At 45.8% G+C, this 25,421-nt stretch overlaps 1 long non-coding RNA gene across 1 annotated transcript in view; it reads left to right on the plus strand.

Annotated features, from left to right (window-relative positions):
- LOC116571968 overlaps positions 1–18,646 on the plus strand; it is a 43,095-nt gene extending 24,449 nt beyond the window's left edge. Inside the window, exons 4-5 of the long non-coding RNA XR_004278066.1 lie at positions 17,282–17,429; positions 18,355–18,646. This is a non-coding gene — a long non-coding RNA (uncharacterized LOC116571968). The remainder of the gene's footprint in view (positions 1–17,281; positions 17,430–18,354) is intronic.
- Positions 18,647–25,421: the final 6,775 nt, after the last annotated feature.

A 25,421-nucleotide genomic window follows, 5' to 3' on the forward strand; every position in this document is an offset into this window, starting at 1 on the left:
ATTCTCCATCATTTGGTTTTCTATATCACTAATTCTCTCTTCTGCCTCATTTATCCTAGCAGTTAGAGCCTCCATTTTTTATTGCATCTCATTAATAGCCTTTCTGGGTTTGACTTGATTAGATTTTGGTTCTTTTATTCTCCAGAAAGGGATTCTCTAGTGTCTTCAATGCTTTTTTCAAGCCCAGCTAGTATCTTTATAATCATTATTTTGAATTCTAGTTCTGACATCTTACTTATGTCCATACGGATTAGGTCCCTGGCAGTGACTACTCCCTCTTGTTCTCTTTTTGGGGGTGAGTTTTTCTGTCTTGTCATTCTGTCCAGAGAAGACTAGATGAATGAGACAACAGAATAATAAAATGGCAACAATGTCCCCAGAGAAATGTGCACTAAACAAAGTAGAAGAGACCTGAAACAAACAAACAAACAAAATAAAAATAAAAATAATAAAATAAAAACTAAAATTAAAAAGAGAGAATATAATCAGACAGGTGAACAGAATAGAGCAATACACTGGATCCTTTGTGTATTTTGGCCCGTTTGTTGGAAAACTAGATCCCAAAGTTTTAAAGAAAGAAAAACATACATATACTAAAGTAAAATACAGTGAAAGGATAGAATGTAATTGTAAAAGTGAGAATTAAAAGACAAAATAAAAGAAAAAAAAGAGGAATATAAATAGACAGTTGAACCAAACAGAGCGATACATTATACCCTGAGTGTATTTTGGTTGGTTTGTTAGAAGAAACTACATCTCAAAATCGTAAAAAAGAAAAACTTACGTAAATACAAAAATATACGAAACTTTTGCACAATACAAAATACAAAATACCAAAAAAAAATACAAAAAAATTAAATTCATTGAAAGGGTAGAATGTAACTGTAAAGATGAAAATTTAAAAAGACTTTAACAAGAAGAACGAAGAGGAGGAAGGGGAGGAGGAGAAAGAAAATATGATCAGACAGGTGAGGACAGTAGAGCCGTACACTAGATTCTGAATGTATTTTGGTCTGTTGGAAGAAACTACATCCCCAAATTGTAAACTGAGAAAAACTTAAGTGTGTGTGTGTGGGTGTGTGTGTGCGTGCGCATACACACAAAAATGATATTAAATACAATGAAAGGATAGAATGTAACTGTGAAAATGACAATTAAAAATTTTTTTAGAAAGTCCATGAAATAAGAAATTAGTTGAAAAAGGGAAGAGGGGAAAAAAATTAAAATTGAAAGACCAAAGAATCGCGGGGGAGAACCCGTGAATTCTATGTGCTGTATTCCCCTAGGACTGGAGTTTTGCAGTTCTTATTGATCGATGAACTTGGCCTTGGCTGGATGTTCTTGCTGATCTTCTGTGGGAGGGGCCTGTTGCACTGGTTCTCAGTTTTGGAGGGCTACCTTTTGAATTTGTGGGTGACTGTGTGTGGGGCTTGACTAAAGATGGCCGCTGTATGATGCTTGGCCAAAGCCTCTAATTGCAAGTTTATATCAATAGAGGCAGCTCCTGAGAGAAATACGGCTAAGGAATAAAACCATCAAGAAGCCGTCTTTGTTTAATGTCTAGCCTTAACAATATCCTAATTATGAAGAATGGCTGGCCAGTGGGAGAAGACTTGTTTGGGGAATAAGGGTGACCCCAGGTGCGACCTCTATCAAGTCCTAAGGAAAGCAGAGTCATCCCTTATCTCTGCAAGACCACAGTTAACCCCACAGAGTGGGGTACGCTCTGGATTTTACGGAGCAACTTTGTCATCTCAGCCACACAGAATCGGTCAAGGTGATGGCTGAGTTACACAGTTGTTGGGGACTCCATCCAGTTTTCCAGCTGTTCAAATAATCCTATGCCCATGGGGTCCTGTTATTATCTCCACAGAGTAACAAGCACGAAGATTGTCCATACATGAGCCTTTGTAGCAATTTTTCTGAAGTTTCTTCCCTCAAGCGGTCTAGCTTACACAAACAACAAACATTCAAAGACAGAACTAGAATTTGACTTCCACAAAGCTGTGTTGTTGGAACATAATTTTTCTCTAAATTCCCCCTTATTTCCAGAGATAGCCAAATCAAGACTAATTCATTTGTGGGGTTTTTTTTTTTAAAAGATTTTATTTATTTATTTGACAGAGAGAGATCACAGTAGGAGAGAGGAAGGGAAGCAGGCCCCCTGCTGAGCAGAGAGCCCGATGCGGGACTCGATCCCAGGACCCTGAGATCATGACCTGAGCCGAAGGCAGCGGCTTAACCCACTGAGCCACCCAGGCGCCCCAGGACTAATTCATTTGTAAAACAAGTCTGGTTTTTAAGATTTTTAAAAAATTATTATTCATTTGAGAGAGAATGAGCAAGAGGGAGCACACGAGCAGTGGAGAGGGCCAGAGGAATAGGGAGAAGCAGACTTGCCCCTAAAACAAGTCCAGTTTTAACAAACGTGGCCTAATTATTTAAATAAGCTCAGCAAGAATAGTGATTGGCCATATAGATCCTTTTTTTTTAAATTAAAATTTTTTCTTAGAGAGAAAGCAGGGGTGGGGGTGTTGGAGCAGAGAGGGAGAGAGAGAATCCCAAGCAGGCTCCATGCTTGGCTCCATCTCACAACCCTGAGATCACGACCTGAGCCAAAATCAAGGGTCCAACGTTAAACGGACTGAGCCACCCTAGTGCCCCGACCATATAGGTCCTTTAAACTCTGCTTTTCTGGGGTTGCCTGGGAGGCTCAGTCCGTTAAGCCTCTGCCTTCAGCTCGGGTCATGATCCCAGAGTCCTGGGATCAAGCCCCATATCCAGGTCCCTGCTCAGTGGGGAGCCTACTTCTCCCTCTGCCCTTTGCCTTTTGCCCCTGTTGGGTTCATGCTCTCTCTCTTCTCTCAAATAGATAAATAAAATCTTTCTTTTTAAAAGATTTTATTTATTTATTTGACAGACAGAGATCAGAAGTAGGCAGAGAGGCAGGCAGAGAGAGAGAGAGGGAAGCAGGCTCCCCGCTGAGCAGAGAGCCCAATGCAGGGCTCGATCCCAGGACCCTGAGATCATGACCTGAGCCTAAGGCAGAGGCTTTAACCCACTGAGCCACCCAGTCACCCCTAGATAAATAAACTCTTAAAAAATATCTACTTTGCTGGAACTTTTCATGAGGAATCTCTAGATCGAACTTTAATTTTTTTTCAAAGATTTTATTTATTTATTAGACACAGAGACACAGCGAGAGAAGGAACACAAGCAGGGGGACTGGGAGGGGAAGGAGCAGGCTTCTCCCTGAGCAGGGAGCCCGATGCGGAGCTCGATCCCAGGACCCTGGGATCATGACCTGAGCCAAAGGCAGATGCTTAATGACCAAGCCACCTAGGCGCCCCTAGATTGAACTTTTATTTTTTATTTATTTATTTTTAATTTTATTTATTTATTTGTCAGAGAGAGAGCGAGCGAGAGCGAGCACAGGCAGACAGAGTGGAAGGCAGAGTCAGAGGGAGAAGCAGGCTCCCTGCAGAGCAAGGATCCCGATGTGGGACTCGATCCCAGGATGCTGGGATCATGACCTGAGCCGAAGGCAGCTGCTTAACCAACTGAGCCACCCAGGCGTCCCTAGATTGAACTTTTAATAGCCTCTTGATTCCAATAGAGATTTGGGCACATGCCTCTTCTCTAGGTCCCCTAAATGCCCTGAGGTTCCTGCACCTGCCAGGAACTAATGTTCTTTGCTAATCTGGTACAGCTACCAGGAACTCGATAAACAAAGTTTCAGACCAATGTTGTCAGCGGGTTTCACTGTCCCCATAAAGTCAACCTTAGTTCTTTAGAGCTGTCTGGCCTTACCTGAGTTTACACTTATCTGTCTCAAATATGACAGTCAGTCAAAGCCTTGGCAAAATAACTAGTGTTTCCAACAGTGTCCTGTTACAAGAACAGATTCTTATTGAACTTATGCAAATAATTGTAACTGCCGTGGAAGGAAGAATACTCACAGAGTTTCTGAATTTTAGAAGGTTTGAACGGGAAGAAAAGTTAAGTGTTTCAATTTGTTCACAAAAGGATATTTTATCATGATATTTCTGTGTATCATGGATGTCTTAAGAGAAAGTTTCCTTCGGGGGTGCCTGGGTGGTTCAGTTGGTTAGGCAGCTGTCTTCTTTCAGCTCAGGTCATGATCCTGGAGTCCTGGATCGAGTCCCACATCGGGCTCCCTGCTTGGCAGGGAGTCTGCTTCTCCCTCTGACCTCTCCCCTCTCTCAAATAAATAAATACAATCTTTTTAAAAAAAAAAGAAAAAGGAAGTTTTCTTAATCTGAAAGAGCAAACATGAGAGAACCAGCAGTGGTTCAAACAAGAGTCATAAAAACTATAATCATCTTCTCTAATTCATTCGGTCCTACATTTTTTATTTTTGTCCTGTTTGAATGCAGCTTTCCCATAAGTTCTGGAGATTCTTACCCAGTTCGGTTTTATGATCTTAAAGATAGCAAATACCTGTGTTTGTCACACACACACACACACACACACACACACACACAAAAGTCCTTTTCATGAATCTCTTTAAAGACAGAACTCATTTTGCAGGAGCCTCAGAACAAGAACTCAGAAACGGGGGCACCTGGGTGGCTCAGTGGGTTAAGCCTCTGCCTTCAGCTCAGGTCATGGTCTCAGGGTCCTGGGATCGAGTCCTGCATCTGGCAAAAGAGGACCCTGCTCCCCCATGCCCTCTCTCTCTCTGCCTGCCTCTCTGCTTACTTGTGATCTCTCTCTCTGTCAAATAAATAAATAAAATCTTTTTAAAAAATCCATTCATTTCAATCTTAATCTGTCCTAACCACTCATAAATTTTTTTTTCTAAAGCTTTTCCTTCACAAACCTTCTACAACTTTCTTTTGGATTCAGATTTTGTCCTAAGCCTTTTCCGTCTAGCTCACTAGTCTCAATTTAGGACAAACTTACTTTCTTTTTCCCTCAAGAAAACGTATGCTCGGGTGCCTGGGTGGCTCAGAGGGTTAAGCCGCTGCCTTCGGCTCAGGTCATGATCTCAGGGTCCTGGGATCGAGCCCCGCATCGGGCTCTCTGCTCAGCAGGGAGCCTGCTTCCCTCTCTCTCTGCCTGCCTCTCTGTCTACTTGTGATCTCTGTCTGTCAAATAAACAAATAAAATCTTTAAAAAAAAAAAAGAAAGAAAACGTATGCTCACTTCTTATACCTTTTTTACATGTCTCCTACTTTCTTACATAAAGAGTTGCTTTCCTTATCATTTCCATCAGTCTTAATTACATTCAGCAGAATTTTAACTCCTAGAAACCTTAATCTCCACTGAAAATGAAGTAGTATAGTTCAATCGTGAACTATTAGAACAGGATTCTTTAGATTGGCAAATTTACGAATACACTTCGTCATTTTTAGGAACATGTATTTTCCTAGTAAAATGTCTCAGGAAGGCACGAAGCGTGTTTCCTACAGACCCAAGTATATTTAGTCTCTCCACAATAAGAAGCCTAAGGCAGGTAAACATTATGTTTAATAATTAATGCTTCTGTATTTTATCTTATTTGGGAGAGACTTAGATATCCAATGAATTCAACCCAATTTATAATTTAACTTAGCAAAACCTCCAAGTTTCAGGTTACCAAAGATTTTGAAAGCTAACTTAGCAATGACCTATGAGAACTTTAGGAGACAGGCAAAATTAACTGTCATTTTTTGAAAGCTTATTTATTTTTAGTAATCTCGACACCCAATGTGGGGCTTGAACTCACAACCCTGAGATCAACAGTCACATGCTCTTCCAAACGGAGCCAGCCAGGGGCACCCCCTCACCCCCACAGCGCATCTTTTTAAAAGAAGTTTATTTATTTATTTATAAAACGAACCATCATTTTAAGCCATCTTTTTGCCAACAAATTGCAACGGAGATAAGGCGAGGTTATTGGACTTCAGTAAACCTTGTTTGAGTGAGAAGTTTTATAGTTAATGCTGATAACTCTAAAGACATATCTATTTTAGTTACATCAACAAACTTAAATTAGCCTTCATACTCAGAATTATGCATCTGTGTGCACTAGAAGTCGATCAGTTTCTTCCCCATTGTCAGTTTTTACCTGGGGTACCCGTGGGAAAGTCTAAAGTGGGCGGTGTAAGTGCAGGAGAGCTGCTGGGCCTTCAGGGGGAAGGGAGAGATAATGGGATGGCATAAAAGAAAGATCATCTGGAATGTTCTAGGACCAGATGGGCCATGAAACCCAGCAAGGCACATTCTGCAGTTTTTTTGGGGGGGGTTGGAGATTTGGGGGACAATGCCATGAAGGCTTGCATGTAAGACCTCTGACCATTTGAAGTTCTGGCAAAAGAGGTCAACCGGGAAAAAAAGTATTATAAGCAAGTTCCCTAGAGGGGCCATACCTCTTGATCTGGGAGTCTGTAATGAAGCCAGGAAGCACAACATAAATAGATGGGACATTTTTCCTCAGGCCTTGGGAGCCCAATTTGTTCCGGTTTTTATTTTTATTTATTTTATTTCATTATTTTTAAAAAGATTTTGTTTATTTGTCAGAGAAAGAGAGCACAAGCGGGGGAGCGGCAGACAGAGGGAGAAGCAGACTCCTTGCTGAGCGGTGAGCCCGATGTGGGACTCCATCCCAGGATCCTGGGATCATGACCTGAGCTGAAGGCAGATGCTTAACCATCTGAGCCACCCAGATATCTCTGTTCCAGTTTTTATTAGAAACACATCCCCAGGGCACCTGGGTGGCTCAGTGGGTTAAATCTCTGCCTTCGGCTCAGGTCATGATCTCGGGGTCCTGGGATGGAGCCCCACAACGGGCTTTCTGCTCAATGGGGAGCCTGCTCCCCCACCAACCCCCCCCCGCCGCCTGCCTCTCTGCCTACTTGTGATCTCTATCCATCAAATAAATAAAATCTTTAAAAAAAAAAAAAAAACAAACACATCCCCGGGGCAAGTTCAAAGGAATAGAAGGGAATTGTAGAGACCGGCTGCGGATTCCCAAAGGGGCGTCCCACCAAGGGGAATGGAGCTCGGACCATCAAGATTTCAGGCAGTGTGCCCCACTCTGTGGAAGGAAAAGAATTTGCTGTGACTCCCGGCAGGATTCCTGAGGCATGCTGATTGTAACACTCCTACAGCTCCCTCAAGAACTTCCTTTAATGTTTTACCTCTAAAGCTTTTCTCCTGTCCCTGTTACGCCCTCCTGTAACCCACCCTCCTCCCCCACCCCCCACAAAAGATACATGTTAGCAATCGCCTTTCAAACATGCAGCCCACTGATAGACATTTGAAGGGTCTCATGACTAAAGTTTTACTAAACCATGAAAGCACCCTTATCTTAACAACAGCTAGCTCTCCAAGGTCCTGGAGACCTTCCTTTTAACATGCATAAATTCCTAAGAGACTTACACTGTCCCCTAACCCCCACTAACTAACAAGTCTATAATCGGTCACTCCTCACAATCCCAGTACGGCTCTTCCTGCCCACGGGTCCTCGTACGGTAACAAAAGCCCCTTTCTGCAACCAAAACGGCTCAAGAATTCATCCTTGACCACTTGCTCCTGTCCCTGCATGGCCACTGACCTGAAAAAGAGCCAGATGTTTTATGGGGTGACTGGCTGTAGTAGGGTGTCCCACCAAGGAGAGGGTCCTGGGAAATGACAGTCGTTCCGCATCAGGAAAGGGGCCCAAAAGACCACACCAGGGAGCCTCCCTAGCCCGAGACTTTCAGTTGTCTGAGGAATACTAGGGTTAGGCCACTGAAGGGCCAGAAAGGGAAGGATCCCTCTGAAGGGCAAGAGGGAAAGTCCTTACCCCTTTCAGACAGGGCCATCCGAGGGCTTCCCCTACTGACTTGGGATCCTCGCCGAGGACTAACCAGTTCCCGAAACAACTGGAGAGATCATCAGTTCTCCAAGGAATCCTAGAGGCCATGCACTGAGGGAAAGTCCTGAGAAATTCCTAGAGAATGAGGAGAGTCCTGGGCCAGCCGACGTTCCCCCAGATGAGCCACCAAAGTGTGGGCATCCCAGCTGGGGAAGGCAGAGCAAAGGACATAGAAGTTTATTGGACACACTGCAAGGAGGGAGCGGGCACCAGGGCAAAGGAGACACGGTCTGCCGTGAGGTGGTGGTGAGGACCACAGTTACAGGGCGGGCTGAGGACATATGGGAACGTATGGAATTGTCCCTTTTAAAAAAGCTAACTGTGTCTGGTTGTAAGTAGCCCAGTGGATATTAAGGCCTGTGGCTATTTCGAGGTGGGTGGCTTAGTGAGCCTGCTTGTATTCTGGCCCCTGGTGTGATCACTGGGGGCCCTTGTGCCTTGTGCCTTGTGCCTTGCTCCCGGTTCCATTGCTCAAGCCTATTGCCTGAACGTGGCCTCGCCAGTTTCCTCCTCTGTAAAGTAGGAATTAAACTAGTCCTCCTTCCTAGCGTTGTTAACGAGGGTCGTCTGATCCGATGCGTGCAGAGTGCCTTGCTGGCTACCTGGCCCCCAGAGAGAGCCAGTTAATGATTACTGATTAAGTTGACTATTATAAGGAATGTGGGAGGGTCTCAAATGTTAGATTATGGTATTTGGGTTTTATCTCTGAGGCAGCAGGGGAGGGGGGCTTTTTCGAGTTTTATAGCGGCAACATCATTAGGACTTGAAAGGCTCCTCTCTTCAAGGTCAACATAGGGAGGAGGGCTGAGCAAAAAACCCAGCTGTTCCTAGCTGCTGTGCTTGGAGTGGATCGGCCCAGTGGCCTATTTATGAATCTTTATTATATTCAGAGAACATAAATAAACCAAAAGGCTTTAGTTGCATTTTAAAATTGGACCTAAAAACAGCCAAACGGTCCTGTGCTCTGCTTCCTAGAATCAACGCAGCTACAGAGCCCCCAAAAGAGAGAGTGAGGATTCAAAGGCGCGTGGATAGACCTTCTTTCTGACTCAGGCCCCACAGCCCTGGCCAACAAGGGCAGACAGCAGTCTGGGAGCAGGTGAGGGCTGGCCAGGGGGCTTGTCTGTTATCCGGTAGTGCAGTGCAGTGGGGTGCTGGGTGTGCCTAGTCTTTATCTCTTAGGGCACAGAGCCCACATGCCTGAACTTCGGCGGACAGGGAGCTGTATTACCAGTTATCAGCGATGGCCCGGAGTGTCCAAGAGAGTTGCTGGCACGGGACACAGTATCCCCGGGCTCTGGACACCATGAATTGGGGCTGCTCCCAGATCCTCTCTGATTATCAGTGTTCATGAGACGAAGGATGTCTTCTGGGCTTGGCTCTGGGAGCGCTGAGGAATATCTTGGATATTTGCTGCCAGCGTCCAGTCCTACTCTGTTGTTACAGCATCTCACTTTTCCTTTCGGGAATCCTTCCTTCGCCTTCCTGTCCATGTGGTCTGGGGCTAGGCGAGCCAGGACCAGCCAGGGAGAATCCCTGTGATTGCTTCAGGGATGGGACCCTGACCAAAGCTGGCCAATGAGCTACTTTGGTGTGGGACTTCTGCTTGAGAAGGAGCCTCTCTCTGAGCTCTGTGTGGTTAAGCTTATGGAATAGAGCTTTGGAGGCCATCTGCCTCCACGGAGGGAAGAACGTGCTGGTGTATGAAGCCCGCCCCAGGAATGCAGAGATGGGAAGGAAATAGGCAGATTCCTAACATCGGAGCACCTTGTTCCGGGCATGCGTCTGGGTGAGCCAGAATCTTCCCTCTAAGGCTTCGGCCAGTCTGAGTTGCATTTCCGGCCTTTACAACCACTCATCCTGACAAACACTAGGAGAACACTCATCTAATAACAGCAAGAACACAATCCATGGGCACTTACCCAAACTGCCACTGACCTTGTTTCGAGTTTCTGGCACAAGATGATAAAACAAAGTGGCAGACTTTATCAGTTTTTATTATTCTTTAAAAAATTCTCTACAGGGGCGCCTGGGTGGCTCAGTGGGTTAAAGCCTCTGCCTTCAGCTCAGGTCATGATCTCAGGGTCCTGGGATCGAGCCCTGCATCGGGCTCTCTGCTTAGCAGGGAGCCTGCCTCCCTCTCTCTCTCTGCCTGCCTCTCTGCCTACTTGTGATTTCTGTCTGTCAAATAAATAAATTAAAAAAAAAAACCTTTAAAAAAAAATTCTCTACAGACAGTGCTCTGCTGTGGTAGGCACATAGATATCCTGTCCCAGCTCCCCTCGAGGAAGGAAACTTCTGCCCAGGTGCAAGGCACCGGGCGGCCACGTCGGAGCTGTGAGTACGGCTGCTGTCATTCTCAAGTCTCGGGTGACAGGTTTTCTGGGCTCCTCTCTGACTTGAGGTTGGGAATGTTGGTTTGGTAAAGACTCAGAACTCCTCTCGGCACAGATCACTGGATGTGAGGCACCTAGGGAAAACTGAGCAGCAGCTAAGGGCCGCTACCTCAGGCTACCCTTTGGACAACCAAAGGCTCTTGGAGGGACCTGGCTCCTTACTCGCCCACCCAGGTATCTGAAGAGAAAACCTTCTCCTACTATTTTCTTGGTGGATTCCTCCCCCAGGAGAATGACTGGGGAAGCCCAGGAGGGTCCCCTGGGCAAGGGACCTCACTCACAGTTCCCTGTTACCGTTTCTGACTCCTCCTATCCTGGGCACGACTCGGACACCCATCAGACTGGCTACAGCAGCTATGTGCAGGAATGGCCAAGCAGCGCAAAGGAACTGTAATCTAGGGGATGCTCCCCGACTTTTCGGTCCCATTGGGGCTTATCCCAGGTGGATTTGCCCTCCCTGGGTGTCCCATCTTGTCCCTCCATGTGGCTCTGCCAGACAGAGCAGTTCTACTAAAAGACGATTCGGTGGCTATGCCAGACAGAACGCTTAAAGAAGTCTAGTGTATGCATTGACTTCTAAGGGAGGCTTCAGGGTGGGGAAACCAGGGTCACTCTCTGGAGGTAGAACGAAGCCTGGGTAAAAGTCAGCTCCTCCCAGCACCTCACAGAGAGGACAGGGGCTCTGGCTGTCCGTCGCATGAGTCACTAGGGCCACACATCAGGAAAAATGAGGAGGAACTGAGGTGGGGGGTGCCTTTTCCTCTCTTCCCAAGTCTCCCTGATCAACTATAAGAAAATGAGGAAAGGGACACCTTTTCCTCTCCTCTTGTAGATGGGTAATTCCCCAACCAAGATCTTTACTCCTATAGAGCCCCTTCCTGGCATTATAGGCTATAGAAAGAGTATCAGCCCCATAAATCGCCCCATCTTGTTTACTTGGATGCCTTCCTGGTTTTAGCTGGACGAAGGCAACTCATTTTCTTTTGTTCTGGGGCATGGCTGCAGTATAAGTTAGAGGACAAGACATGGCCACCTGAAGGACTTTGCCTTCCTGGTTTTAACTGGGAAAAAGGTGGCTCATTTTCTTTTGTTCTGATCTCAGCTTTGGAGGATCAATCCCAGCCTCCTGGTGGCTTTCTTCTGGAAACCTCCCTGCCCCGACTCTGGGAGGAACAAAGGAATACCACATCCTCATCAAAGCTTGGTAAACTGGGCACCTGGGTGGCTCAGTGGGTTAAGGCTCTGCCTTCAGCTCAGGTCATGATCTTAAGATCCTGGGATTGAGCCCTGCATTGGGCTCTCCACTCAACTGGGAGCCTGCTTCCCCATATTTCTCTGCCTGCCTACTTGTGATCTCTCTCTCTCTGTCAAATAAATAAATAAAATCCTAGGAAAACAAACAAACAAACAAACTTGATAGGCAAATGGAGTCTGCAGGGGAAATCTCCACTCCTGCCTCTTTCCTTCCTAGCATAAGATCAGGTCCCCGTACCTGTCCCACGGTATCTGGGAACCCCTGCTGGTGCTCGAGGGTTTCACCATCTCTAAGAACAGGGAGTGCTCCAAGGGGGATCAAGGGGAGGGGCTGCTACAAGACCTGAGTTGAAGGGGGAACCTTAAAGTTTTCCAAACTTGAGCATAATCCTTCTGTTAAATCAGATCCTCTCCGAAGCAGGAAAATGTGGGATTCTGGCCACTGTTGAAAGATACGGGTGTCAAGGGATGGGTGAGCCCATGGGTGCCTTCAGTTTCCAGCGCAAGTCCAGCTCTGCTTCCTTAAGAGCCCGGTTAGGATCCTAAGGATCTCCTTGGAAATTGGTATCACCGTCACTGCCAAGCTTATATCCTAGAGGGACTAAGCGGTCTATGGGGATTTCTCCCTCATTCATTTCCTGGCTTAATGGGTACAGTTGGAGCCAAATGTGGTTAGTCTCCCTCAGGACAGAGACTGTAAGGAATATTCCCAAGCAGCTGCCAAAACTCCCTTTGTTTCAGGGAAATTCCCTGTCTTCTCTGGCCTGACATGGACTGCCTCTTTCCACTTTGGTGGGGAAAAAAAACCCATGGCATCTACTCACCTGTCCTGCACTCATGAGGTTTAGAGCTGGCAGTGATCCTGTCTTGGTTTGCTGAAGGTCAAAAAAGCTGGCCTTAAAATGGCGGGTCATCTTGTCTGTCTCAAAAGCTTTCATGGGTAACAATGTTCAGGAAGTTTTGTTTGAATGATTAATGGGATTACATCTAGGTCTTTTCCAAAGTGCTAAAGCATTGATAACCGGATATCAATTTATGCTTTCAAAGGCTGTTTGGGTCTGTCGATAAAAAATGGTTAATCTTGTGTGTCTCAAAGTTTTCAAGGGCAATTGTTACGGTCGTTTTCGAAGTCTCTGGTGGAGGATGTCTGGGTCTGCTGAAAAATAAAACTGTGAACCCAAACTCAGGAAGAAAACCCAACAATTATTTTTTAAAAAGATTTTATTTATTTATTTGACAGAGATCACAAGTAGGCAGAGAGGCAGGCAGAGAGAGAGAGGGGGAAGCAGGCTCCCCGCCAAGCAGAGAGCCCGATGCGGGACTCGATCCCAGGACCCTGAGATCATGACCAGAGGTGAAGGCAGAGGCTTTAACCCACTGAGACACCCAGGCGCCCCCCAGCAATTTTTCTTAAGCGTGAGAGAATCTCATTAAATACACCTCTGTCTCCCCTGCCTGGTTGTCCCTGAGGCCAAGATCATTCTTATTTGGTAAAAAAACTGCAAAAGTTGACTGCTGGCCCTGAGGGGACCCTAGAAGAGCTCTAACGAACTGCTAGTGGGTCTCTCACAGTTGGGACCAAGAGGAGAGAGTGAGGAAGAGAAGCTTCACGAAGTCTGAGGCTTTGGTTGTGACCTCCCAAGACTCTGGCACAGATGCCATTTCTGTAGCTGCCTGGGACACTGATGTGAGAATGCCTCCCATGGCAAAAACCAGGCCCTGTAACCCTTGTTGCCTGTATGGAGGGAGACACTGGAAATCTGAATGCCCTCGGGGACCTCAGTCTGCGAGGGCTCAGATGGCCAGTGCTCCGACTGGATTTGCCGGGGCCCGGGAGCAACAGCTAACCCTAGGGAACCCAGCACCTCCGGTAATTCTGGAAACAGAAGGAAAACCAATTGATTTCCTTCTTGATACCACCTTTTCCATTCTGCTCTCTGCTCCAGGCCAACTTTTTAACTGCAGTGTTGTCATTAAGGCCGTCACTGGGTGACCCGTAAGCCAAATTTTCTTCTCGCCTTCTGGGATGCATCTAGGGAGATCTAATTTCCTCTCACTCTTAATGCTTGGGAGCCACACATTTCTCTTAATTCCCAGGTCTGGACAACTCAGGCTGAAGTGGGCTGGGCCTTAACAGTGCCCATTCCCATACATCTTACGGGCTCCACAACTTTCTCTGGCCGGAGAAGGTTCTTTGGGTATAACAGGACACTCGTGGATACTGCGACAGGGAGAAATAGCAAGCATGCTCTGTTGGCTGATCAAAGACACCCAGGAGGCCTGTATATGGGATCCAGAGTCAGAAAAAGCTTTTAGAAATCTCAAGAGGCGGGTCACCTGGGTGGCTCAGTGGGTTAAGCCTCTGCCTTTGGCTCAAGGTCATGATCTCAGGGTCCTAGGATCAAGCCCCGTATCTGGCTCTCTGCTCGGCAGGGAGCCTTCTCCTCGCCCCCCCTCCCCCGCCGCCTACTTGTGATCTCTGTCAAATAAATAAATAAATCTTTAAAAAAAGAAAAAGGAAGAAACCCCAGCAGAAAATCCGGAATAGACTTTATTTTCTATGGGAGCTCATTTGTTGAACAGGACACCCGAGAGGCTGGAGGTTTCTATGAAACAAGAGAGAGTAACCCTCTCCCACCTGGGCCAGGCACCCAGCGGGCTGAGCTGAGGACCCTCGCCGCAGCTGTGGAGCGCAGGAAGGGCGAAACAGTCAGTGCTGACTCCGGTACGCCATCCTGTTCGTCCATTGTGCCATAGTACAGTGTGGAGAGAGACGTGTTCTGACTGCTTCAGGTTCTCCTAAAGTATCATCAGGAATTCACGTGGTTCTATAAACCGTACACAAACCCCAGAAGTAGCAGGTGTACACTAAAAAGGGCACAAAAAAGGAATGGAGGGTTATAGATTGGTTGAGGCTGTAGCAAAATAGGCTGTCAGGTCAGAGACCCCTCTGGTCGCCGCCTCCCCTCCCCCCCATTAGGGGTGGCCCCGTAACCCAGGAAAGACCCCGCTGTTCAGTTGAGAAAACACAACTGGCTACAGAACAGGGTTATACCCTCGCAGTCAATAGGCAGAGCTGCTAACCCATGAAAGATCCTAAAACCCTACACCAAACCTACCGTTTAGGTCAAAGATAAAACCCTACAAATGACCCCCAAACTCTTTACAGGGAGAAATTTAAATAGGGCTATTAAAAACATGTTAAAGACATGTGGAGTCTGCCCAAAGGAGAACCCATTCCTCCCCTGTTCACAATTCCCCGGAGGCACACAGCAAGTGGGAACTTTCCCCCGGGGAAGATCAGCAAATGAACGTCACCCATGTCTAAAATGCATGGCTACGGTACCTCCTGGTGTGGGTAGATGGTCCCTCCATGCCCCGGACTGAGGCCTTCCCCTGTAAAACCGGAAAAGCCTCGGCAGTGGTAAAGACACTGGTAATCCCTTGGTTTGGACTCCCCTGGTCCCTTCAGAACGATAACGGAATCACTAGCCCTCTTGGAAGGAGCTTCCTAACTCCCAGCCCCAAAATAACCAGCCTGTCCCCTTTCGCCCTGGAGGGGACCAAGTGCTTGTTCGAGGCAGGCTGGGAAGGCCTGCATACGGCGACTTTAGCCACTGCAGCAGTAGTCAGAGTAAAGCCTGGATGCACCATTCCAGCGTCAAACCCTGGTTCCCAGCAGGCCCCAACAGCCAGGAACCCAAATCCCTCTGTAAACCCAGAGAGGACCTCCAACAAGTCTGGAAGCAACAAGACACAGATAAACGTTACTGCCCCTCTATCCCTTCAAGTCGTCAACCCTACTGCATTCGTTTCGCCCGCCCTCTCCTCCCGGTGTGGGGGGAGTTCACGGAAATATGTTTTATATCTCACAGGACTCCGGGTCTTGCACTGTGCTCTGGGCCTTGCCTCCTAAGTAACCTGCTGTGTATTTTCCAGAATAAAGGTCAAACTCCAAATGGTATTTCAGATGGAGCCTCACTTGAAGGTCAAAACCAAACACCTCCCGAGGACCCCTTGATCGTTTGGGAGGACAGGACCCCTGACTGCCGCCCCACCCAAGGCTCCTGACCAGCAGGAGGTGGCTGCCATCGGTTGTCGCCCTTTTCCCCTAATGGCAGTTAGGGGTACCTCTTCGGAGGGGAGGATGATGAAGGAGAGGGGGAAAGCAGGCGTGCAGGACGAGGGGCCCTGCCCTAAGAGGAAACCCCCCCTTAGGACAGTTTTATACGACCTGGAAGGAGCCCTCCTCCCTTTCCCATGATAGACAAGTGACAAAAATCTGATTGGATGACAGGTGCCCAAGGGTTGGTCAAATTAAAACACCCCGTCAACAAGCCCATAAAACCCCCGAGACATAAAAACTCCGGTGGCAAGCCCCTTGGGTCCCCAACCTCTCTCTTTGGGTACTATCACTCCATAAACCTTCCTCTGCTGCCCACCAGTCTGTCTGGTCTACCTCTTCACTCTTCAATGTTCTGGAAGACACTGGCATGACCAAGCACTGTGGGCACCGACGGAGAAGAAATCTCGTGAGAATTTCCAGTGGGGAAGACTGACCGGCAATTGTGTCATGAACCACCGGTGGGGCTGGCCAAGGTGGCCTTCTGCCACCTGCGTGTACCTCTCCCCCATTGGATTTGCCACTGTCGAGCCCTCCGCCTGTGTTATCCTCACAATTTAATATTATTGCTCATGTTTTATAGATAAGGAAATGGGGACTCAAAAACTTGCCCAAATAATTTATTTTGGTCAGAAAATGCCAAGCCAGGGGGGCCCCTGGCTGGCTCCATCAGTAAAGTACATGTCAATCCCAGGGTCATGAGTTTGAGCTCCACATGGGACATGGAGCCTGCTTAAAAAATAAATAAAGAAGGTAAAAACAAAGGTAGTAAGCTTTCACCACCTCCTACTTATTTTGCCACTTTTTCATTTTACTTGTGCTTTTGAGGCAGCTTCTATCATATCTGTGTGATATGTTGGTGCACGTGTTGTTCTCAACTCCCAAGTTTCAGGGACTGACCTCACAGTGGTAGCTCGAAATTGGCCATGGGGAGTATTTACAGCACAGAATTCAGCAAATGCTACAGACCAAGGCTGGATTTGTTTTATTGATTGTCAGGGCAGGAGTGGACAATCTACAGTCCCTGGTCCAAATCTGGCCCACGGTCTATTTTTTTTCCCCTCATTGCTTGTTTTTGTAATAAAGTTTTATTGGCACACAGCGGTACTAGTCCATTTACAAACTGTGTATGGCTGCTTTCATGGTACAACAGCAGAGTTAAATAGCTACATATACTTTTTTTAAAAAAAAGATTTTATTTATTTATTTGACAGAGATCACAAGTAAGCAGAGAGGCAGGCAGAGAGAGAGGAGGAAGCAGGCTCCCTGCTGAGCAGAGAGCCCGATGTGGGGCTCGATCCCAGGAACCCGGGATCATAACCTGAGCCGAAGGTAGCGGCTTAGCCAACTGAGCCACCCAGGCACCCCTAAATTTTTGCAGTTTTAACGTTTAATTTTTAGTAGAATTTAATTTTAGGTGATGCTGGTGTGAAAAAAAAATCCGTTTGCAAACTTCCGGAAGAATCTATAATGGGCTTTCCTGAGCCTGTAGGAGTGGCTGGAGGGCTCTGGTTGCTTGAGGTTAGGGAGTGGGAGGCCTTTGTGACTGGGGAGTGGGCAGAGAAGAGCAATGGCCAGGAGGCCGAGCAAGTGCTCTGGCTTGAGGCCCAGGGCACATCAAAGGGGTTTTCTTTTTCCTTTCAGGTGAAACCACTATTATCACGTCAGTGGCTCCAGCATTGCGTAAGCCGGGAGTGAGGTTACTCAAGATTAAACACTGATGCCTTCCAGACTGAACCTGTGTCCTCATCATCCAAAGTCCCCAAGCTTTGAAACGTCATCCACCCTTCAGGTCAGACGACTGACTTTCCTTTTCCACAAGGGCAATAGGGGAGTTAGCTTTGGCCTACAAGTTGCTGTCAATGCACTGCTTCACCTCTTTGAACCCTCTTTTCGCATTTCTGAATACTGGGGAGAGCTTTGAGTCTCTACTACCTATAGAGATGGGAGTGACTCTGTGTCTAATACTATGCATTTAACTTGACAACCCTGTAAGGTGGGTATTATTATTATTATACCCATTTTACAGTTCAGGAAACTGAGGCTCAGAGAAGCTAAGCAGTACATACTAGTAAATAGTAGAGTTGAGATTTATTCCCTTTATTCTCAGTGCCATTTTCTCATTTTTTCTTGGCGTGTCCTACAGTTTCTGGAGAACCTTAGGAATTTCACAAATGAAAAGGTTCGGAGAAGTTATTAATTTCTGGATGTCCGGAGGGTGTCATGAAAGAGAGAAGAGGTGCTTGGGGTTGTGGAGTTTTACACTCATTCTTTGTCCAAAAGGACGATGATTGCTCAGCTCCAGCAGTCATTACCTGTGGGGACGTGCGCCTGATTTGGCCAGATTTTGTTCAAATGAAGCTAGAAATTTGAATTTGTATGTGAAATCCATTGATGTAAAATTTGTACTTTTTATTAAGATTTTATTTGAGAGAGAGGGGGAGTGCATGCATGCAGAGGAGGGCGGGGGGTGGGGGGGAGAGGGAGACGCAGGTTCCCTGAGGCCCATGTGGGGCTCGATCCTGGCAGCCTGGGATCATGATCTGAGCCAAAGGCAGATGCTTAATTGACTGAACCACTAGGTGCCCTGAAAGGTAGTATTTTTATTGAAGATTCATCTACATGGAAAGGTGCAAAAAGCACCTCTGAATTTTTACAAACTGAACACACGTGTTTAACGAGCTCAGATATGTGTTTTATTTTATTCTTTATCACAGAGTTATTGAAAGTCAATTTAGGGGAAAAAAGAGAAGATACACATAATTAAAAGTAGAAAAAAACAAGGAGAAAAAAAAAATACAGAAGACAAACCCACCCAGGATCCTTCCTCCACAGACTATAAACAACCACCATGACTGATCTGGGCATAACCACTGAGCTACACATTGATACGTACGTATGGGGACATGTATAGATGGTTTTGAGTATAGATACACTTTCCTGTAACAACTTCTTAGACATGTGCTTTGTAAACACTTTTCATAGTAATAAACACCTATGTTCATTGTGTATCTGTATGTGTTTCACTGAATGGCTGTATCATAATTACTTTAACCAACCCCTAGAAGCAAAATCTTGTCATTCATTAGAAAAAGCATCTACAAGGGCGCCTGGGTGGCTCAGTGGGTTAAGCCGCTGCCTTCGGCTCAGGTCATGATCTCAGGGTCCTGGGATCGAGTCCCGCATCGGGCTCTCTGCTCAGCAGGGAGCCTGCTTCCTCCTCTCTCTCTCTGCCTGCCTCTCTGCCTACTTGTGATCTCTCTCTGTCAAATAAATAAATAAAATCTTTAAAAAAAAAAAAAAGAAAAAAGAAAAAGCATCTACAATAATCTATCTTCCTTGGATATGCTGTTTCTTTAATAATTATTTTCTTTGTTAAATTACTTGGAATTCCTATTCATAAATATCCTGTTTTTTTTTTGTTTGTTTGTTTGTTTTGTTTTTTTTTTTTCTAGTCGTCTTCTCCTCTGCCCCACACTCTGCCCAGGTACTAAATATTAACAATCTCCTGTATAAAATCCCCTGCCTTTCTCCTTTCTCATGCAGTCAGTTTTAGTTTATGGGCTGCCGAAGTGAATACAGAGTTTTTTTTCTTTTAAGTTATGTCTACACCCGGCACAGGGCTCAAACTCACGACCCCAAGATCAAGTCTCGTGCTGTACCGACTGAGCCAGCCAGGGGCCCCTCACACTTGCTGCAGTCATATGCAAGCAATTACATAGGCATATATGGGAGAATTGACTTCGCTGTATAAAAATAGGACCATACGCTCTGTGGGGCTCTGTGTCCTACTTCCCAAGTATTGAAATATTGATGACTGTGCTGGATATTCCTTTGCCCCTCCAAGTCTCTTCCCTCCCTGGCCTTCTCTGTATCCTATACCCTCTTGCCCTCAGCTTATCAGAGGCTCTGGCAGGAGGGGAGAGGAGGCAAAGGAAGGGTATTTACTCCAGATGTTTGAGCAGCAGCTGTGTTCCACTGAACACCACACTCCTGCTGGGTGGCTGCACCCTCTCTGGGTCCTAAACTCTTGTCTCCCCCTGTGCCTTTAGATCTGGGGGTGGTAACCGACCTCCAGGATTGCCGGTCCCAGAAGCTTTCTTTATCCCTGATTTGCTCCCTTAAGTTTACTCTATAAACAGGCCTTACATTAAATGTCCCTTAAATAGCCTTCTGAGTGTGCCAGCTGTATCAGTAACTAATTTAAAATTCTTCTTTTTTAAAGATTTTATTTATTTATTTGACAGAGATCACAAGTAGGCAGAGAGGCAGGCGGGGAGAGAGAGAGAGAGGAAGGGAAGCAGGGTCCCCGCTGAGCAGAGAGCCCGATGCGGGGCTCGATCCCAGGACCCTGAGATCATGACCTGAGCGGAAGGCAGAGGCTTTAATCCACTGAACCACCCAGGTGCCCCTAATTTAAAATTCTTTAAAACTCTTGGGGCGCCTGGGTGGCTCAGTGGGTTAAAGCCTCTGCCTTCAGCTCAGGTCATGATCCCAGGGTCCTGGGATCGAGCCCCGCATCGGGCTCTCTGCTCAGCAGGGAGCCTGCTTCCTCTTCTCTCTCTGCTTGCCTCTCTGCCTACTTGTGACCTCTATCTGTCAAATAAATAAATAAAATCTTAAAATAAACAAATAAATAAATAAATAAATAAAATTCTTTAAAACTCTTAGTGAATTGGTGTGTTTGGCTGGCTCAGTCAGAAGAGCATGTGACTCTTGATCTCAAGGTTATGAGTTCGAGCCCTGTGTTGGGTGTGGAACCTGCTTTATTTTATTTTGATTTAAAAAAAAACCCTTTTCTAAAGATATATTTATTCATCTATTTTAAAGATCTTATTTATTTATTTGACAGAGAATGAGACGAGCGGGGTGGGGAGGGGCAGAGGGAGAGGCAGAAGCGGGCTCCCCACTGGGTGAGGAGCCCGATTCGGGACTCGATCCCAGGACCCTGGCTGGGATCGTCACCTGAGCTGAAGGCGAATGCTCAAATGACTGAGCCTCCCGGGCATCCCAGATTTATTTGTTTATTTTAGAGAGAGAGAGAGAGAGAGAGAGAAAGAGAGAGAGCAAGTGGGGGGAGGAGCAGAGGGAGAGGGTGAGAGAGAACCTCAAGCAGACTCCGCACTAAGTGGGGACCCTGACTCAGAGCCTGATCCCATGACACCGAGATCATGACCTGAGCCAAAAATCAAGAGTCCAATGCCCAACTGACTGAGCCAGTTAGGTGCCGTGGGAGCCTACTTTAAGAAATAAATAAAAACTCCTAGTGAACCATCTCATAACAAACACAACTCACACGATTTGGACCCTAAACTCCCCGTGGTTTATTGCTGCAGGACTGAAGGTAATTGACTCGCTAGTTTGTCTGACTCCCAGGAACAAGAGGGAAAATAAGGAAAATGGGCCGAGTCCTGAAGGCAGGCCAGATGACCAACTATGTCTTCCTGAGGCAGCTCTAAGCTTCCTGGATCGATTTCCCAATTCTTTATCTCTTGGCCTCCACATTGGCGAGCCCAATGTGGATGTTTGGAAGAGACAAACAATTTAGATTCTGCTCGATTGTGGCAGCTTTCTAGAACAGAGGCTCTGTTGGCTGTCTGTGGCCATTGCAAATAAGATGAACCAGAACAACAGGAATGGGGAAAGAGCACTTTGTTTCCTCAGCCTGTTCCCTTGCGTCCTCTGTTAAACACTCACAAACATTTGAAGATAAGCTTCAGCCCATGTACTCTAAGAGTCCTTAGTGCAGGGGCACCTGGGTGGCTCAGTGGGTTGAGCCGCTGCCTTCGGCTCAGGTCATGATCTCGCGTCCCGGGATCGAGTCCCGCGTCGGGCTCTCTGCTCGGCAGGGAGCCTGCTTCCTCCTCTCTCTCTCTCTGCCTGCCTCTCTGCCTACTTGTGATCTCTCTCTGTTAAATAAATAAAAAAAAAAAAAAAAAAAAAAAGAGTCCTTAGTGCATGGGACATTGGGAAAACATGCATTTACAAAGCCAGGTGGGAAGTGCAGTAAACAGCACCCCTAGCTTTGGGGTGTGTCCAAGAATGATTTCCAGCGGAAGACATGTTTGAGCTGGATCTTTGTTTTTAAAGATTTTCTTTATTTAATTATTTGACAGAGAAAGAGAGATCACATGTAGGCAGAGAGGCAGGCAGAGAGAGAGAGAGAGAGAGAGAGAGGAAACAGTCTCCCCGTTGAGCAGAGAGCCCTATGCGGGGCTCCATCCCAGGACCCTAAGATCATGACCCGAGCCAAAGGCAGAGGCTTAACCCACTGAGCCACCCAGGTGCCCCCAAGCTGGATCTTTAAAAAGAGGAGCTGGAATCAGTCTGGCTTGAGATGGTGTTTTTGTTTTTATATTTTTATAGATTTATTTGTTTACCTAATTGTTACTTTTTTAAAGATTTAACTAACTTACGTATTTAAGAGAGAGAGAGTGCAAGTGGGGGGAGGAGCAGAGAGAGAGAGAAAAGCAGACTCTCGCACTGACCGTGGGGCCCGACTTGGGGCTCAAACCCAGAATCCTGACGTCATGACCTGAGCTGAAATCAAGAGTGGGACGCTTCACCAACGGACCCACCCAGGTGTCCCCCGAGATGGTGTTCTAGAGGAGGGATGAGCTGGTGCTAAGACCCAGTACTGAGAGAGACTGAACAATAAATGTGCCAGAAACTGCTAGAAATTCAGTGTGATTAGAAAATAAATTTGTGTATGCACTGGTGTGTGTGTGTGTGTGTGTGTGTGTGTGTGTGTGTGTGTGTTTCCAAAGGCAAGCAGGGATTAGAAAGACCGTGAAAGCCAAGAGAAGCACGCTGGAAAGCCATTGAAACCTTTTAAGAAGCAGAGGGACCATGTTACTTTTCGGGGACGTTGTTCTGGCTGTTAATGTGGCGAATGGATGAACGGGGTGACCTAGAAGCTAAGACCGCATCAGAGGCTTCTGCAATCTGGAAAAAGATTGGGATGTTAGGATGAGTGTGGAGAAGAAGGCGATGGATGGATTTGAGAGCTAGGAAAGCACTAGCAGACACTGGATCTAGGTTTATAATAATGACAAGATGGATGGAAACATCATATAGTGAGTTAAACGACAGCTCTGGTTTCAGATCGGGGGAAATCTTCCCATACGTGCAGCCCAAGAGTCATGGGTAGGAATCTTCACTCTGCCTTTCTTATTTGGAAAAAATTCAAACCTCAAGAATTGCAAGATAGTTTCCACAGATATCCCTCCCTTACCTGTTGTTACATTTTGGCTTTCCCTCGATGTATCATCTCTCTCCCTTCCTATGCCCCCCACCCCCACCACCTTTATATTTAGGCATGTGTATGGATAGCTTTTTTCCTGAGCCACTTGCAAGTTAGTTGCAGAAATTATGACACTGCATCTCCAAATACTTCAGCATTCATCGTTTTGAATAAAGGAGATTCTCTTATATAATTATAATACCATCATTTTACAGAGGAAATTTAACATACAATACTATAAAGGTCATATTAAACATTTCAACAGTTGTCCTGATAATGTCTTTTATTTATTTTATTTTAAAAAAGATTTTATTTATTTATTTGACAGAGATCATAAGTAGGCAGAGAGGCAGGCAGAGAAAGAGGAGGAAGCAGGCTCCCTGCTGAGCAGAGAGCCCGATGCGGGGCTCGATCCCAGGACCCTGGGATCATGACCTGAGCTGAAGGCAGAGGCTTTAACCCACTGAGCCACCCAGGCACCCCTCCCCATTTTATTTTTTTTTTAAATTTTATTTATGACAGAGAGAGATAGAGAGGGAACACAAGCAGGGGTAGCTGGAGAGGGAGAAGCACACTTCCCATAGAGCAGGGAGACTAATGCGGGGCTTGATCCTAGGACACTGGGATCATGACCTGAGCCACTCAGGTGCTCCTCAATAATGTCCTTTAAAGCTGCTGCTTTTGATTTTTAAAAATTTTAAAAATTTATTATTATTATTATTTTTAAATAATCTCTACACCCAGTGTGGGGCTGGAGCTCACGGCCCCAGGAGCAAGAGTCATATGGTTCTCCAACTGAGCCAGCCAGGCACCCTGCTGCTTTTTGTTTTTTAAAAGACCAAATAATCAATTAGGGATTGTGCACTGTGTTTAGTTATCACGTCTCTCTCTTTTCTTCCTTTCTTTCTTTTTTTTTTTTTAGGGAGGGTGTCCATGTTAGAAATGTTATTTTATTTTATTTTTTTTTTTAAAGATTTTATTTATTTATTTGTCATAGAGAGAGAAGCGAGAGCAAGCACAGGCAGACAGAGTGGCAGGCAGAGGCAGAGGGAGAAGCAGGCTCCCTGCCAAGCAAGGAGCCCGATGTGGGACTCGATCCCAGGACGCCGGGATCATGACCTGAGCTGAAGGCAGCCGCTTAACCAACTGAGCCACCCAGGCGTCCCAGAAATGTTAGTTTATTTTAAAAAGATAATTGAGGGGTTAAGCATCTGCATTTGTCTCTGGTCATGCTCTCAGGGTCCTGGGATTGAGCCCCACGTTGGGCTCCCTGCTCAGTGGGGAGTCTGGTTCTACCTATCTCTCTGCCTCTCCCCTTGCTTCAGCTCCCTCTCTCTCTCTCTCAAATAGATAAATAAAATATCGAAAAAAATAAAAAAATAATTGAACAAAATATAGGAGGCCAAATGTAATCAATTTTACTTTTTTTTTTTCTGTGTAAAGATTACTTTTGTAAGTTTTTATTTTGAAAGAATTTCAAGGTTACAGGAAAGTAGCAAAGATAGTAAGGAAGAATGTTAGTATATGTTTCACTCAGAATCACCAATCATTTACACCTTATCACATTTACCTTATCATTCTCTTGTCTACAAATATATATTTGTCCTTTTTTCTGAAGCATTTGAAAGTAAGTTACCTTTCTTGCCCCTAAATACCACAGGTGCATTTGCTAAGGACATTGTCTTATCTAACCACTGTACAAAGTATCAAACTTAGGAATTCCCATCACTACTACCCTATCCATATTCAATTTCCCCCAGTTGTCCCAAGAATGTCCTTTATAGGGTTTTTTCTTTTCTTTTCTTTCTTTCTTTCTTTTAGGGGAACTGGGATTCAATCAAGGATCACACGTTACATTTAATTGTTGTGTCTGTTTAGTCTTTAAGGTAGGCAATTGCCTAGCTTGTATATGTGTATTTCACAACACTGACCTTTTTTGAAGAGTTCAAGCCTGTTGTTTTGAAGAGTGTTCTTTAATTTGGATTTGTGTTTATTTACCATGATTAGATTTAGGACAAACATGTTTGAATACTACATAGGTGATGGTGTGTCCTTTTCGGTGCAAAATGTTAGGGGGCACATGTTTAGATGTCAAGTTTCATCATTTCGTTAAGCTGGACTGAAAATTTGGAAGCTTATTCTTCAGTTTGAGCAAGTTGGTTACTGAAAGGGTTTTCTCAGTTGTCAGGTGAGGACAATAATAATCCTGGTTTCACAAGGTTGTTGGATTGATACGTGTAAGGCACTTAGAACAGTGTCTGGCACATTGTAAGTATTTGACAAATTATTATCACTATATATTTTTTAAAGATTTTATTTACTTATTTGACAGAGATCACAAGTAGACATAAAGGCAGGCAGAGGGTGGGGGGTGGGAAGCAGGCTCGCTGCTGAGCAGAGAGCCAGATGCAGGACTCAATTCTAGGACCCTGAGATCATGACCTGAGCCGAAGGCAGAGGCTTTAACCCATTGAGCCCACCCAGGCGCCCCTATCATCATTATATTTGGAAAAATTTATAGAGGCCTTCATATGTAAGAGA

The sequence above is a fragment of the Mustela erminea genome, chromosome 13 (assembly GCF_009829155.1).
Source record: "Mustela erminea isolate mMusErm1 chromosome 13, mMusErm1.Pri, whole genome shotgun sequence".
NCBI classification, from domain to species: domain Eukaryota; kingdom Metazoa; phylum Chordata; class Mammalia; order Carnivora; family Mustelidae; genus Mustela; species Mustela erminea.